The following is a 17,163-nucleotide window of genomic DNA, read 5'->3' as shown; positions in this document are numbered from 1 at the left end:
AATACAGATAAGCAAATCACGAAGGGTACGTTCCATTGACTGGATTGGTTCTACATGGAAGTGGATAGCTGGGTCTCCAGATTCAACGGATTGGGACTATATTCTTCGAAGCATGAATGACGTCATAATAAACAACAATCACCAGTACTGGGTTAACTAAAAACTATTCAGCGGTACCCGCGAGGCAATCGAGAAAGCAAACGAAGCGATTCTCCACATTAACGCTATAAGCAAAAACATTAGCGAGGAGAATATGGAGCTTCTGGACCTAAGTTCATTACCTTGAAGGAACAGGTGTCAGAAGTCGTCCAAGCGTGCCAAATGGCGAAATATAACGTAATTAACACAAATCTTCTTGATCGAGACGAGATAAGAAGGCTCATAATGGAGGAAGATTCCCTACCATATCAGAACACCATCGAATCCAAAGAGTACCGGTCATCCTCCGTGTATTCAAACGGTAGCACACGTTTTTACGTACTCTTAACGCCAAAGGTAAAACTAGATGTCTACCGACTCCTAATAATACGGGCCGACTCCTAACAACACGTTGACCTCAGCTATAAAAAAATGACAATAAACGAAGTTGAAACGTTCGGTAAATTATCCTACGTATTTATTCACTTATCAAATGTTTCACTTTTCGTGTTAAATTTTATTCGCGCACCAGAGGATCTTTGGGGTCAGAGGCTCGTTTCTTTTGATATTATTCCTGTATAACCCTCTGAGGGCTTTTTGGATAGGACGTAGTAGTTTATTGGTTGTAGCATCACTTTTCACTCAACTTTTTGTTATTCACTTGTTTTTTTTTATAAGAGAATTATCCACTATTGCTATTCCGAGTGCACGCATAATAACATTGGCTGGGTGAGTCCGTATACCTATATTTCTAGGACAGACCTCACCATACCGAAGGCCGAAAAATGGTTAACGAATTCTGCTACCGTGTCATGTACAAAAAAAATTTTGCGGGCAGTATGCACCTTGCCGCTCCCTTCAGGATGCGGCAAAAATTTCCTTTTGAAAAAAGTTATCCCAGGGGTACAAATAAGGACACACTTGGGCCGGCTTATCCTTTTGTAGAGTTTCCAGGGTACACATTAGAACACATTGAAAACGGCCACTCGTTACTTGCGATTGTTTTAGAGTACTCATAACAACACGCTAAAGATTTGCAATATGTCCAGAGCGTTGTGGAGCAACTGTGCCTTAGTAGGTTGCCTTCAATCTGATTGTGACGACTAAAAATGAAGGACACAGACTCCCCTGACCAAAACTCTAATTATTTAAAAACTAATGTACTGTGAAACGCCAACTTGGTATTTGTCGCCGTTCCCATAAGAACACAGTAAAGGTTTCACAAATGTAACTAAAGCCCTTTTTTCTTCGCAAGAATTTGCCAAACTGTAAGGACAACTTTAAAAAAAAAAAACAAACAAATCGTCTGTGCTATAAGGATTATCCCGTCAGGTGCAACACTGTTAACGTGTAATGTTTTCGACAGCGTTTTGGTAGAAATAAAAAGAGTTTATAGGGAGATTATGCTACGTGTATATTGACGAATGTGTTGTCTTTGGAAAAAGTACCGACAAACATTTAGTAAATTTAGAGAAAGTGTTTAAACGGCTTGCGGATGCTAATTTCAGAGTGAATTTGGAAAAAAATAAGTTTATGAGAACGGAAGTAGAATTTCTGGGATATGTAATCACATCCCACGGGATGCAGGCGGATTCTTCAAAAGTCCAAGCTATAGAGAACCTCTCACCCCCTGAAACGCTTAAGGAAATTGCCCACATCTCAAGATCCTTAAGTAGAACAGAGGAAAACTATACCACAAATGAGAAGGAAATGTTGGCTATAGTTTGGGCTCTAGGCAACTTGAGATCCTACCTCTATAGGGCGAAAAAAATTAAAATTTTCACTGATCACCAGCCTCTCACATTTGCGTTAGGAAGTCGAAACTGTAACGCCAAGTTCAAGAGGTGGAAGGTTACAATAGAAGAATATAACGACGAATTGATTTACACTCCTGGTAAATCGAATGTCGTGACGGCTGCTGTCTCCAGAATTCCATGCCAGGCAAACCATTTGGCGGCACCGTCGTAACCCAACGATGTATCAACAGAAGCTAGAAGTGACGAGGGGACAGCTCAAAGTGCCGAACAGGATTCTTCGGACCTTATTACACACGTAGAAATCCCTTTGAATGTTTTCCGAAACCAAACAATTTTTACGGAGAGGAATGCAGTAACTTGTATTGAAAATCCACATCCAAGATTCAGTCGTCATTATGAGAGACTAGCTATAATTTAAAAGGCTTAACCGCAGCCTTGACGGAATGTCTAAACCCGACACTCATAAATGGAATAAAGATTCCACAGAAAATTACTTACATAGAACATAACATTAAATACTTTCAGTCTACGAAAAAAGCACCTTGGAATTCTAAAAAAGCAAGAGCTTAAAGAAAAACCATATGGACTGCAGCAAAAATCCCCGTCTAATGAGATAATAGCACCTGATTGGTGCACTCAATTGACGGTGGTAAAGAATAAAAACAACAAACAGTACAAAACGAGATATAAGTAGAAACTTGCAAAGTGCATTGACGGCCTGATGCGCTAAAATGTCAAGCCTTCAATGTGTATTATGACGCAGAATAGAAAATTAGTAAAATTTTGGACAATGGGCGTGGCACCGCCCACTTTTAAAAGAAGGTAATTTAGAAGTTCTGCAAGCTGTAATTTGGCAGTCGTTGAAGATATCATGATGAAATTTGGCAGGAACGTTACACCTATTACTATACGTACGCGTAATAAAAATTAGCAAAATCGGAGAAGGACCACGCCCACTTTAAAAAAAAAATTTTTTTGAAAGTCAAATTTTAACAAAAAATTTAATATCTTTACAGTATATAAGTAAATTATGTCAACACTCAACTCCAGTAATGATATGGTGCAAAAAAATACAAAAATAAAAGAAAATCTCAAAATGGGCGTGGCTCCGCCCTTTTTCATTTAATTTGTCTAGGATACTTTTAACGCCATAAGTCGAACAAAAATTAACCAATCATTTTGAAATTTGGTAGGGGCATATGTTTAGGCCACAGGCCTAAATATATCTCCCCCCCCTCGTAACATAATTTTCTTCGTTTACTACCACCCACATATGCTTGTGATTACTAATACACACAGGCATGTGTGAGTGGTAGTACGCATGTATCTTAGAGTTTTACCGCTGTGAGCCCGCGGTATAGCAACTTTGTTGCCGGGAAACCCAACGAAGGAGCTGTATCTCGGGTTCATCGGCTCATGTCGCAAAGAGGCTCGTCCTCTTTTAATCCAGCAGCCAGCAAAGGTACACGTTATCCCACGTTCACGTAAGTTGAAAATTTCCTAAAATATATTTAATATTTTCATTTCCACAACACCTGTTAAAACTTTTCTTAACACTTGTTGTATTTATACAAATAAAAGCACATTGTGAATTCCTTTTATTAACACGAAACTTTTTTGGTGTTTTTACTTTCTTCCTTGTTTTTCGCCTTAATCAACCTCTAACAAATACGTGGGTGCGCGCCGTTGCCACCACGCATTTGTTCATGGTCCATCTATGCCGAACTAAGAGAACCAGATATATTTATCATACAGTCCACTCCACATTTTAGCAAGGAACGATATTAATATACACAAAGTTTTGGCCACAACATCCTATCATTCTTGAGCGACATTAACAGCATCCAAACAATAACAAACACACAATCATCACATCACCATCCAGATTTCACTTCAACGAAATTCCATATTCCAAGGTACGTGGTTTAATATATTCCGTGCATAGGGAATAGATGTAAAAAAAAAAAAAAAACAAAATTTTAATAAAAATTCGAAGTGTTAAAATATAACTTTGAAGATTTTAGTGACGCGTAAGTGAATGTGAAATTGGTATATTTTTATTTACATTTGAGTGCATATTAGCAGTGAACATTTTTTTTTTAATTCGTGCCCTTTCTCGTGCACACACTTATCTCCACAAAAGACAGGCAGTTAGTTAAAGTTTGTACACTTCCATCTTGCGACTATCTGGAACAATCCCCCACCAGCGGTAAGATTGTCCGGACACAGCTCAAGGTAGTACGACACTGCACTGTACCGGTTAACATAACCACAAATTTCAATTTCAACTCAAAGTTCACTGTCACATCACAAAAAATTTTTTTTTTGTTCTCAAGCTGAATTGACTTGAAATTAGCGTTAAATAACGTGGCATATTTTATTTTAATTTTATAGGAAATTTGTATTCCATACAAAAAAACAAATCGTTACCAAGTTCAAAATCACTTTTGCTCAATTCCACTAGATACACTGCAATTGCGTTTTTTGTTGTTGTTGTGGTACAAAGTACGTTGACTACAAAACACGTACGCCTTTGTTGTTTGGGTGGCCAATAGGCTTAGTTCTCATACATTTTTTTAATAAAAAAAAAAAAATTGAAGAATTCATTATTCTCACTTGCGGCAATACACAAATCAGTTTTGACTGATCTATTTTTGGTGATATAAAGACACTAATCACTTTAAAGTCTTAATACAGTCCTTGGGTAGGCTCTCTAAAAGTCCATAACGAGCATTTATATATTGTTTCACTAACACCACTTTTTCACTAGCCATTACTTATTGGCTTACACAATTTGTTAACACAGCTGCATTAGCACATTCCTTAACATTTACGTGGGTGCGCGCCGTTGCCACCACGAAATTGTACTTATCCCACTTGGCACATAAGCCTCTGTACAGTCCTTTTCACGTTAGCCATAACTTATCGGCTTACACAATCAATTGGTAAATTTGTGCATACATACGCATACACCAAATCCTTTCACTTGTCACATTATCACTTCCAAGTTCTGTCCTTTGGCGACATTTTCACTCACTACTCTCTGCAAAGGCAATTTCTGTATAAACTTTTGGGTTTTTATTTTTATCCACAATGGAGACCTATACACGCCAAGCAGATGCAGTGACGGAGTATGAAAATGACTTCAACGACATGTCACCTTCACAACACAGTAAACACTCCCTAATATACCAAAGGGATGAGTTAAAAACTCTGTGGGAAGCTACGAAGGTGACATACGAAAAGCTCTTAGGTTCATCAGAGCTTGATTCAAAGGACTTATCGGCTATCAAGAAGAAGCATAAAATGTGCTATTTTAGCATCCTTAAGTGTCAGGCGGCAATAGCTGAGCTTTTGGAAAATTTTGAAAGGAAAGATAAGAAAGTAGATGTCTCAGATAACATGGAATATCATGTGCGCCTGCCAGCATGTGATACGGATATTTTCAAAGGTGACTATATTTCATGGCCGTCTTTTAGGGACATGTTCACTGCCATATATATTAATAATAGTAAACTCCATGCAGTGCAAAAACTATACTATTTGAGGCAAAAAACTCAAGGGGAGGCCAAAGAGATAGTGGAACGGTGTTCCTTAACAACAGACGGTTTCGATACAGCGTGGAAAAATTTATGTGACCGATACGAAAACAAACGTATCTTGGTCAATGCCCAATTAAAAATTCTTTTCAGTTTAAAAGCAGTTGAGAGCGAATGCGGTAGCTCCATTAAAAAACTGCAACGTGAAATAAACAATTGTATCTCAGCGCTTCAATGTCACAAGATTGACATATCAAACTGGGATGCAATTCTAACATATTTGTGCTCCACAAAACTGCCAGAAACCACACTGGCTCTATGGGAACAAACCATAGAAAATAAAACAGAAATTTCAAAATGGGCAGATATGGATAAATTCTTATCCAGCAGATTCCAAACGTTGGAAACTGTGGTAGATATAAGAGGGGATACGGTTTCAAAACCCTCTAAGCCACATGCTTCTCGTTCCTCGGCAGATACATCGTCGAAACGATTAGGGTCCTACCAGGCAAGTGCAACAACAGCCAAACCTACGTGTAAGATGTGCAAAAGTCCTGCACATCGAGTTTCAAAGTGTGAAAAGTTCTTACGTTTAACACCCAATAAACGGTTTGAACAAATTAAGAGCAGCCGTGGGTGTATAAACTGCCTTTCTGCTGGCCATTCGGTGACAAGGTGCACCAGCCAAATGAACTGTGCCACATGTCATTTAAGACATCATACGCTGCTTCATATTTCGAATCAGCCAAAACCAACAAATACTTCCGACACTATCGGAGCATCTACCTCACGGGAAGCTCAAATACGACGCAATGCTGAAAGAGAAAACGCTCCGATTAATAATGTGAACTCATGTTTCGCAAACACAAATAAAGGGGTATTACTAGGGACAGCTCAGGTCAAGATTCATTTTAATGGTGTTGACTATTCGGCGAGAGCCCTAATAGACTCGGGATATGAATGTTCATTCATTACCGAGAAGCTAAAGCGCAGAATTAATCTGCCATCCAAACACCTGCATGCCCAAGTTTCGGGCATCAATAATACAATGTCTGCACAAGTAAAAGAAGCGTGCAACATATAACTGCGGTCACCAACCGACCCATTAATCGAGATCAATACGATCATGCTGGTTTTACCACAACTGACAGGGAATCTTCCAACTTGCCGAATAAATGCAATGACTAGGCAAGCATTCCCTGACTTAGTACTGGCTGACAAAAGATTCTTTGTCAATGAGCCAGTCGACTTAATTCTGGGCGGAGACATATACCCCCAAATTATGCTAGGCGGTATCAGGAAGGACGTGCTAAACACATTAATAGCACAGGAAACGGTGTTCGGCTGGATTTTGACAGGCCGGACAGATGCGGTTGATACAAATAAGACCCTAGTTTCATATTTCAATGAGGTCACTTTAGATAAACAATTGGCGGCTTTTTGGGAGATAGAGGAAATTCCAAAGAAAAGGAGCATCAATAACGATGACACTTACTGCGAGGAGCTATACAAATCCACAACAGTTCGGAACAACGATGGCAAATACGTAGTCTCCTTACCCTTTAGGAAAGAGTTTAACTTAGGCCCCTCATTAAGAAGTGCGTGCTCTCAATTCTATCGCAACGAGACACGACTTGCGAAAAACCCAGTCCTTCAAACGGAATACAATCGAGTTGTATCCGAATATGAAACTTTAGGGCACATGAAACAAATAGGCAATATTTCGCCAGACTCAAATGACTGTTACTTCCTACCTCACCATGCTGTTATAAAGGAGGGAAGTACAACGACAAAAGTCAGAGTCGTATTTAATGCATCTTGTCCTACCACTAATGGCAAAAGTCTAAATGATGCCTTATATCCAGGTCCGATTCTTCAATCCGACCTGACAGTTCTTATACTACGTTGGCGGCTGTTCAAATACGTATTCAACAGCGACATAGAGAAAATGTATCGCCAAATATGGGTCAATGAAGACCAAACAAAATATCAGCGAATCATATTTCGCAAATGCCCCAAAAACCCAATTAACATTTATGAATTGAAAACGGTAACCTTTGGGGTTAATTGTGCTCCGTATCTTGCGATTCGAACGCTGCACCAACTAGCTGATGACGTGGAGGCATCGCATCCAATGGCAGCAGATATACTGCGAAATTGCATGTACGTTGATGACGTACTCGCCGGTGGACACAGCATCGAAATTGCAATCAAGGCAAGGGACGAAATATCACTGGCATTGCAATCGGCAGGTTTCCCATTGCGAAAATGGACGTCCAACTGCAAGAAAATCCTACAGGGTATACCGAAGCAACACCTATTAAGCGAGGATTTTCTTGAGTTTGAAGACACCAGCATGGTAAAAGCACTCGGTATCAGGTGGAACGCCCATTTCGACTACTTTTACTTCACAGCGAAACCCTTTGACAATAACCACGCCGTAACAAAAAGGTCAATACTTTCTGCGATCGCAAAACTTTTCGACCCTCTTGGCTGGCTGGCACCAGTTGTAATTGTAGCCAAAATAATAATGCAAAATATTTGGTTGGAAGGGACAGGCTGGGATGAAGATGTGTCTGAAACTACTCTACATCGGTGGCAATCATCCATGACGGACTACGAAAAGATCAACGATATACGCATACCGCGATGGGTTCACTACACATTGAAGGACAATGTCGAAATACATGGATTCAGCGATGCCTCGGAAAAAGCATATGCCGCCACTGTTTTCCTGAGGGTACAAACAAAGGATCAAGTCTTCACCAACCTGTTGATGGCCAAAACGAGAGTAGCCCCGGTCAAAACCATATCATTGCCACGACTGGAACTCTGCGGCGCAGTCCTACTTGCAGAAATTATAGAGTCGGCCATAGAAAATATGCAACTTTCAAACATTAAAGTAACCCTTTGGACAGATTCGACTATAGTACTGGCATGGATCCGAAAACCACCATGTTCGTGGTCAACGTTTGTGGCACATCGAATAACTAAAATCATCGATAAAGTAGGAGGCAAGGTATGGCGGCACGTAGACTCCGCGTCAAATCCTGCAGATTTGGCGAGCAGAGGCCTCTACGCTTCGGACCTAATCAACAATCCTTTGTGGTGGCAGGGACCTTCTTGGTTACAAGAAGACAACGAAAATTGGCCAAAACATGAAGAAGATTACAATACGAATATGGAGGAAAAGAGGGTGAAAGTTCATACAACTTTGGTGAAAAATAACTTTGATATTCTAGATAGGTTTTCCGATTTACCAAGGGCTTTGCGGGTTATATCCTATATTCTTCGGTTTTTCCAGAATACGCACCCAAAAACTAAATCCTCCTTCAAAAGGGATTCTCATTCGATCGCTCCTGACGAAATAGAAAAAACAACGCGAAGATTGATAACAATATGCCAGAGGCAACATTATCAAGAAGAGTACGCAAACTTGAAGTCAGGAAATCTAATAAATGGGAAGAGTGAGATTTTACCCCTGAACCCATATATAGATGAGGAAGGCATCATTCGAACTGGGGGGCGGACTGGGGCATCGAAAGACATGTCCCATAATGAAAGTCATCCCATTATTCTTCCTTATACTTGCAGGTTATCCAGACTTATAGTCCAATCCTCTCATGAGACCACCCTGCATGGAGGGAACCAGCTGATGCTACGTCATATCCGCACTCAGTACTGGATCCCACGCGTTAAAGTCATGATAAGGTCGGTTATCCACAACTGTAAAGTCTGCACTATTTACAGGAAGCGGACGCAAACGCAACTTATGGGGATCCTTCCGAAAGAGCGCACCACCTTTACTAGGGCCTTCACTAACACGGGGGTAGATTTCGCAGGACCATTCGATATAAAATCCTACCGAGGGAGGGGATGTCGAATTTCGAAAGGATACGTTTGCCTGTTTGTCTGCTTTTCGACGAAAGCCATCCATCTAGAAGCGACAAACGATCTTAGTACCGGGTCCTTCCTAGCTGCCTTCGCCAGATTCGTATCCAGACGAGGCTGTCCGAAAAACGTTTACTCCGACAATGGTACTAACTTTGTCGGAGCTTCTCGATCTTTACGATCCGAGTTTAAAGCATTTCTGCGTGAAGCAAGGGACGGAACATTGAATAAATATAGCCATCACACTTTAGAATGGCATTTTATACCGCCAAGCGCTCCTCACATGGGAGGTTTGTGGGAAGCGGGGGTAAAAAGTTTTAAGACACACTTTAAAAAGATCGCGTCCGACCATAAATATACTTTAGAAGAGTTTACAACCCTCTTATGTCGAATTGAGGCCTGCCTCAACTCGAGACCTCTAAGTCCCTCATCTAACGACCCATCGGACCTGGAGCCGCTTACTCCAGGCCATTTTCTCGTAGGCGGGCATCTTTTAGCTCCACCTGAACTCGATTGTAGTGAAAACCCTGCCTCAATTGTAAACCGATGGCAAAAGATGAAGGCCCTTCATCAAACCTTTTGCAAAAGATGGAAATCGGAATATCTCACCGAGATCCAGAAACGGTATAAATGGAAACATCCACAATCCAACTTAAAACCCGGGGATCTAGTCGTCATCAAGGAGGATAACCTACAACCGAACGAGTGGAAAATGGGGAGAGTCGTCAACACACACCCAGGTTCCGATAACCGTGTACGTGTTGTTGACGTTCATACAATGAAGGGACAAATTACGAGACCAATCGCGAAATTGGTACTACTTCCGCCCAACGACAAGGAAAATGAACTTTAATAGTTCATATCCCTTTATTCCAAATAACCCAGCTCTCGTTCATCCCGAACGAGGCCAACACACCGATAACCCTGCTCTCATTCCCCTGAACAAGGCCAACATACCCTAACGCAGACTCAATATCTGCCCCAGAATACAATTGAATTAGCAATCACACCCCAAACATTAATTGCCATATGAACCACACATTCAAACTTAAAAGTACTTTCGAATATAAAATTAAGGTACACGTCGTCAAGGTTTAAAAGTGCAAATAAATGTTTAACAAGCCGGCCCAATAAAACCGCACGGCGTTCTTTGCCCTAACCCAAATAAGCATGCGTTGCGACAATGTAAAGCATGTGTGCAAACGTCGAATCTAAATGTCACGCAGAACAAAAATTGGAAATCGAGTTAGGTTTTCACGCAGCAAATTCAACTTGGGTTGCTCTCATATAACTTGTATGTACATGAGACATTTTTTTGACAGAAAATTACTTGCGTGCGTTTATATTGGGTTGGCTGTAAGAAACACAAGGTGGTGTTCTGAATAGCAATCCGGCCTGTTCTGGATTCCGACTCGCTTTGAAAGGTCAGGCGGAGCTGATTCCGAGTCGATTTCTTTTTGGTGTTCTCAGTTCCGATTTAAACAAATCGATTCGAAGCTGATTTCGTATCGTTTTCATATCGAGTCGATAATAAAGCGAAACAGCTGTTTTTATTTATTTTGGTTTTAGTTAAATTAAAATTGTGCAAAAATTTGAACAAAATGCCAGCACCAATGGTTTTCGGAAATGCAGAGGCAACAAGACAATTGCAATTTTGCATAAAAAACGCTAAAGAATCGATCGATCGAAATTGAGAACACGTCGGCTTGCTTTCGACCGGAATCGCTTTGCTTGGGTGGGACATTTCTTGATCGGAGTTTTCAAATTGAGATTTATTATACTAAATAAACAAATAGTCGAGCAAAACGTTGTAATAAATCTTCCAAATAAAATGAATAATTTAATAAAACTTATTTGTGGGGAAAATAATGTAACGATCTGTGCTTAATGGGCTAAATACTTTCGATTCCGGATAACAGGTCCGAATAACTTAAATCCCAATTTGAATATCCTAATATTTTCCACATAAGACAATTAAAAGCGGAACATTAAACTAAAATAAAGTGACTAACACAAAAGGGTATTAACTCAGATTTCTGCACACTATCCTTTATGTGCATTGCATTCCAACCAAAGAAATTTCGCAAACTATTTGGAACATACTAGAACCGGGAGACTTGGGTGTTGAAGTATTAATCATCAAAATCAACATTTCAGACGCTATTTTATAGTTAAGCAAATAAAATGCATTTTCAAACCCTACTCATACGTACATCTATCCATCTATCTTCAACTTAAGTATGCTTTGAGAATCATTTCAAGAGAGTAGCTAAACCCCTGGAGCCTACTAACGAATTTGGCATCGCTGACTTCGCTTATTCTTTCAGTAAATCGGGATAAAGAATTTTTGAAAAGAAGAAAAGCTGCACCCATCTCGGGTAACTTAACAACTTGAGGTCAATTTGAAGCATGCCCGACTTGGGCCATTTTATTTAAATTCATGGTTCTTTTCTAATTTTTGGGAAAAAGTTATGCGTAGAGAGCATGTAAAGGGCAAGAAATCAACAAATTAATCTGGCTCAGGATCTTTCCAACGAGATGATGGCGTATCTGACCAACATTATGGCTCATTACCGCGAGAGATTTCGAATCGTCATTTACTACTACTCACCTGAACGATATCCATATAATAGCGTCCCTCTTCAACCGCTCCTTGTATTTCATAATGCAGCACTGCAGCTTCTGACGTTGGTACGTTGCCATCGTCGGGCAATAGCGAAAGAGTTGTATGAGTTAGCCATGTTGATTACACAATCTTCCCTCAGAAAAAAAGAATATAATTATATTAATAAGCCTTCAGTACCCCCAAGATGTAATTTTATACACACCTACGCTTCCTTTGTGTGATATCCACCGGCAAATGTAGGACAGACTTGGCTCTATCGACACCCGCTACCTCCGGTTCTAGCGCGCGTTGTCCTGGTCGGCACTTAGATATAAAGAATGTTTAGCAGCACAACTTGCAACAGCACCTTATCAATTGTCAATGGTTATGAGCGTTTTGCCGGTATAGCAGGCCGTTTTTAAGTGCCCAAAGTTTCGCCTTCGTATGACGTATGCCAAAGCGGTGGCATATAGAAAAGTGGTGAAAGATCGCTTGACGATAGAAAGCTGACGATTAAGTTATTGAGTTCGGTTGAGCAATGTAAATTCAGTCGTGGAACTTGTTTTCGACAGCGCTCCATTATGTGCAAGATTTTGGATTAAAAAAGAAACCAAATTGCTCTTTAGAACGTAAACACTTCCAGTTACCTCATTTTACTTCCTTTATATTAGGCCCATTTCAAGTTGTCAAGTTTCATCACAAAATTTTGCATTAGTTCTACTTAATTATATTTTTGTATCTTTAATCTAATACAAACTGTCAGCATGAGTTCAAAATTGCCGGTGTAATAAAAAAGGTTAGCAAATCTTACAACATTACAAATCAAGAGGAATCTGGATTCCAAGACGATGATGAAACTTTAGCAAATATCGTGACCGCTGAAGAATACCTCCAACATAAGGATATATGTACAAAGGCTTGAGTATGAACAGCTGATTTTTTTTTGGATATGGTGAACTCTGATGGTTTGCTAGTTTGCGCAAAGGGTTTGCACTACGATAGCGTACTTACAAATATATTAAAGGTGTACAGCGATCCAGGCAATTTAGTGCTTGTAATGAATTGTTCAGATTGGGAGGATCATTATTATAAATCTAAATTGGAACAGAAATATGTACATGAAGTAGCGTACACAGTTACGGACAGAGAACGCGTTTACTTGGAAAACGGCATTCAATTCATAGGCACACGAATTCTAGGGGTTGATCTTTTAAAGCATCGTTCACCCAGTGAGCTAATAACGGGCATCGTTGTGCTACGCGCACACACCATTATTGAATCCTGTCAAGAAGCATTTGCTTTGCGTGTCGTATCGTATGAGTAATAAAACTGGTTTTATAAAGCATTTTCCAACAGCGCCGAAGCTTTCACAAGTGGATTTAGTCATATTGAGTGCACTATGCGTAATCTGTTTGTAAAACAATTAGTTATTTGGACGCGTTTTCATGCTATTGTACAACAATCACTGAAGCCTCATGAGGCACAAACTATTGAGTTGTTCCCATGACGCTAATACAAATACATCTGCTTAATATAATGAATTGTTAGTGCGTGAAATTAAGCGTATAAACAGACCGGAAGATTTGGAAGAGATCACAGTATAGAATTGTATAACAAAAAATTTCATAATATACAGCAAGCGCAACTGGATTGTATTTGGCATCAATTGAATTCGCAGACTACATTGATAGTAGCTGATTTGAAAATTTTACGCAATCTTATGATTTCCAATACATATCATGATGCAGTGGCCGCGTATGCACTAACCAAATGTTATCACACTACAGAGTATGCGCTTCGTAATTCGGGTTGGACGTTTTTAGATTCAGCTGAGCAAATATTCAATTTAACCAGAGAGCGCGTTTACAATGCGCAAGGTGAGTTTGAACATGAACCCTATCCCAAATGGAAATTTTAGCTGAAATACTCAAAGTTGAAATACCGGGCGAGATGAAAGGTTCACGTCCCGACTGCGTAAGTGCCACCCAAAGTCGTAATGCTTTGTCATGATACACGTACCTGCCTTCAATTGCGTCTATTTCTCAAACAAGGTGGTGAACGCTTTCTCTTATTTGCTGCAAGGCAGCATGAGATACCAATCGGTAAACTAGCTGATTGCTATAAGTTAAGGAAATGGTAAATGCACTAACGCAATTTGAGAAAACTCTCAGCGGCAAAAACACAAGCACACAAAAGAGGAATAGCACTCAACCAAATGCGAAAGAGAATGCCGTTCTAAAGAATGAAGCTTCGGACTCAGAACAAAGCACCCCTATGGATGAGCTGACGCAGCTGTTGACTGATGCTAATGGTGATGAAGATCTTGCAGCAAAATATTTTCAAGAAAGTTATATGCTAACTATTACACAATTAAGTGATGCTGACGAAACTTTAACTTATGCTGGCGCCGATGCAAATGCAAACGGGGCTACGGAGACCTCTATTATGGATACCTCGGTTTCGAGCCATTTCCACAGCCAGAACACCTGGATATAACTGCGGCTGTGGCGGCACGTAAACAACCACTAATCTGCATACAAACATTCAAACCAGAACGAGAGGGTGCTATGTCACTCAATCGCATACTCGATGAAATACAACCACAGTATGTTATAATGTATCATTGTAATGTGGCCGCAATAAGACAATTGGAAAGATGGGAAGCGCGTCAACGGCGCGCTCCGAAAGATCGGACGCATGTATCCTTCCCTTTACATGCGCACACCGTAGAAGAACAATCGTATTTGACTAGCTGGCGACGTGAGAAGCAAGCATTTAGAATGATTATTAAAACGAAGCGTGTAATGGTTATACCAGAGTACCAAGATGGCAAAACAGATGAAGCTTTCATGTTGTATAGCACCTATGCAGAAACTGAAGGCGTGGACGCGGCTAATGCGGCTGGTCGTGAAGCAGGCGGTCAAGCGAGCCTCATACCTTTTGTTTCAGCCAAATTATCGGAGATATGCGTGAATTCCGTTCTGATCTGCCATGTTTAATACATAAACGAGGCATGGAGGTGCAACAAGTTACTATCACGATTGGCGCCTATATACTCACACAGATATTTGTGTTGAACGTAAACCAATCTCCGACTTAATTGGTTCACTAAATCCCGGACACTTATACAATCAATGTGCACAAATGCAACATTATTCTGCCAAACCAATAGAAAGCAAAAACATATTTTCTTGGGTGTAATATGAAGCCAACATATTTTCGTGTCAAATTGAATGGCACAAATAATCCCAATATGCTATATATAATTCGAAAAGGCCGTTTATATATATTTCCATGAAGCGAAAATCTGGAAAGAAAAGAAGAAACTCAATTAATTAATAAAAATATAACCAAGTCTATAAGTGTAGTGTACTCACCGCCGCGTGTTAAATGAATGACATTTTTTTCATTCAGGAAATGGAAGAGCGACATCTGCTAGTCAAAATCTCTTCACTCCATTTCTGACTGTCAATGCACTGTGTTACCGACATTATGCCTTACGCGTTGTTACACGCAACACATGTCGCGTATTACATATCTCGATCAATCATTCATTTGGTCGAGATTTAAAATACTTAATTCCACGAATCTCAACATTATCGACAATACACGTCAAAAATAATGTTGAATGGTGGAAGTGATACTCTGTAATACCTTTTCAGCCAGGTTTCTAACCGTTCCGTGTGGTGGCAGGCCACTTGTTGTAAAAACAAAGTTCACCACAAACCAAAAAATAAATATTTAGGACTTCTTTCGGCGACATCTACCGACATAAAGTAAATTATAAAATCCCTACAAAATTTGGTCACAAAACCTAATCACGCCCATGCAAGTGTGACTAGGAATATAACCTATGACCTGGTAAAATGACTAGTCAAATGACGTGGAGTGACGAGAGCGTTTTTGCAGGGATGTACTAGAGGCGCTATGGCACCAGCCACATCGTATGGATGCGTGCTAAATCCGCTTTTTCTTCGTATTTACTTATGGCCCTTAATTTTTATTTCAATAAAATGGTTTTTTTTTTCTCTTGCGAAAATATATGAGATAATATTTTTTTGGCTTACGCCACCCAAACAACATTCCGCCAACCTCAATTTGGGCATGATCAATGATACCAATATTCTTTCAGATCATGACCCGTTACCAAACCTTATTGGCCAAGGCAGAGGGAGGCGCAAAGCGTTTCGATGTCGCGTGCCAGCTCTGCGGCAGGGACCATAGTCTCCGAATCTGTGCCGAATACAGGAAAAAATCCCCAGAGGAGAGGTTGCGGGCCGTGCTGCTGCACAAATACTGTCCGAATTGTCTGTCGCCCTTTCATCGCGTGGACAAGTGCAATAGCAAATATCGCTGCAAACGGTGCCAGCAAAAGCACCACACCACGCTCCATCTAGATGAGCGTCTTTCTGAACGCGATGATGCAACAACCATTGGCGACGACAACCCGTCCGATGACACGTTGTCAATCCATCTAACGGGGCCGACAAAGTCCTGGGCTCAGCAGGTGGAAGAAGAAGAAATGGAGGAGGAGAGAGCAAAGGCGGAGGAAGAAAAAGGCAAAACAGAGACAACAAGACCGTCAACGGTCAACCATGGCATTCGCAGTTTCCGGCCGCTGTTACAGCATGAGAGAAGCGCGGCGAGAGCAAATAAACGTCGAAATGACCGAGACAACTGGCGGCACCGCGACATCGGACTCCAAGGAGGCCCGACCGAGTCATCAAAACGCGGAAGACAGCAGCGGCGAAAGAAATCAACGCCATACACTTCTGACGCCCTAGATCAAAAGGCACTATCGCGTGGTACACCGGAAGGCTTCCGAACCGGCCGGCTACTCCCAGCCACTCCAGCGCCCATCATGCGGTCTTTCGTGCCCATTGCGCCGACGGCCATCGTACGCGTCGAATCGCGTGGGCACCTACATCTGGTTCGTGCCATCATTGATCCCTGCGCCGCCAGCACCATCGTCGATGCAGAGCTGGTACGCGATTTGCAGTTAGAGCGCCAAGGACCAGGGCAATGCACACTTATTCTGCGCGGCAAGTTCGGGTCAACGACTCATGTCACTACCCAAGCCGCCGTGGTCAACGGCCACTATCGGTTGAGTCCGCCATCCAATGTGGATCCAAAGGTTGCCGTTCCATTCGAATTTATGCGGCTTGCAGATCCGCAGTTCTACCGCTCATCGCCAGTTCGTCTTACACTCGGCGCTGATCTATACGCCGAACTG

The 17,163-nt window shown here is 41.0% G+C and overlaps 1 pseudogene; it reads left to right on the top strand.

Moving 5' to 3' along the window:
• The first annotated feature begins 384 nt into the window (after positions 1–384).
• LOC137235717 (DNA repair endonuclease XPF-like) lies at positions 385–15,131 on the top strand (annotated as a pseudogene).
• Positions 15,132–17,163: the final 2,032 nt, after the last annotated feature.

Source organism: Eurosta solidaginis, unplaced genomic scaffold, assembly GCF_040869045.1.
Source record: "Eurosta solidaginis isolate ZX-2024a unplaced genomic scaffold, ASM4086904v1 ctg00001056.1, whole genome shotgun sequence".
Lineage (NCBI taxonomy): Eukaryota > Metazoa > Arthropoda > Insecta > Diptera > Tephritidae > Eurosta > Eurosta solidaginis.
This window is presented reverse-complemented; position numbering and strand designations above follow the sequence as displayed.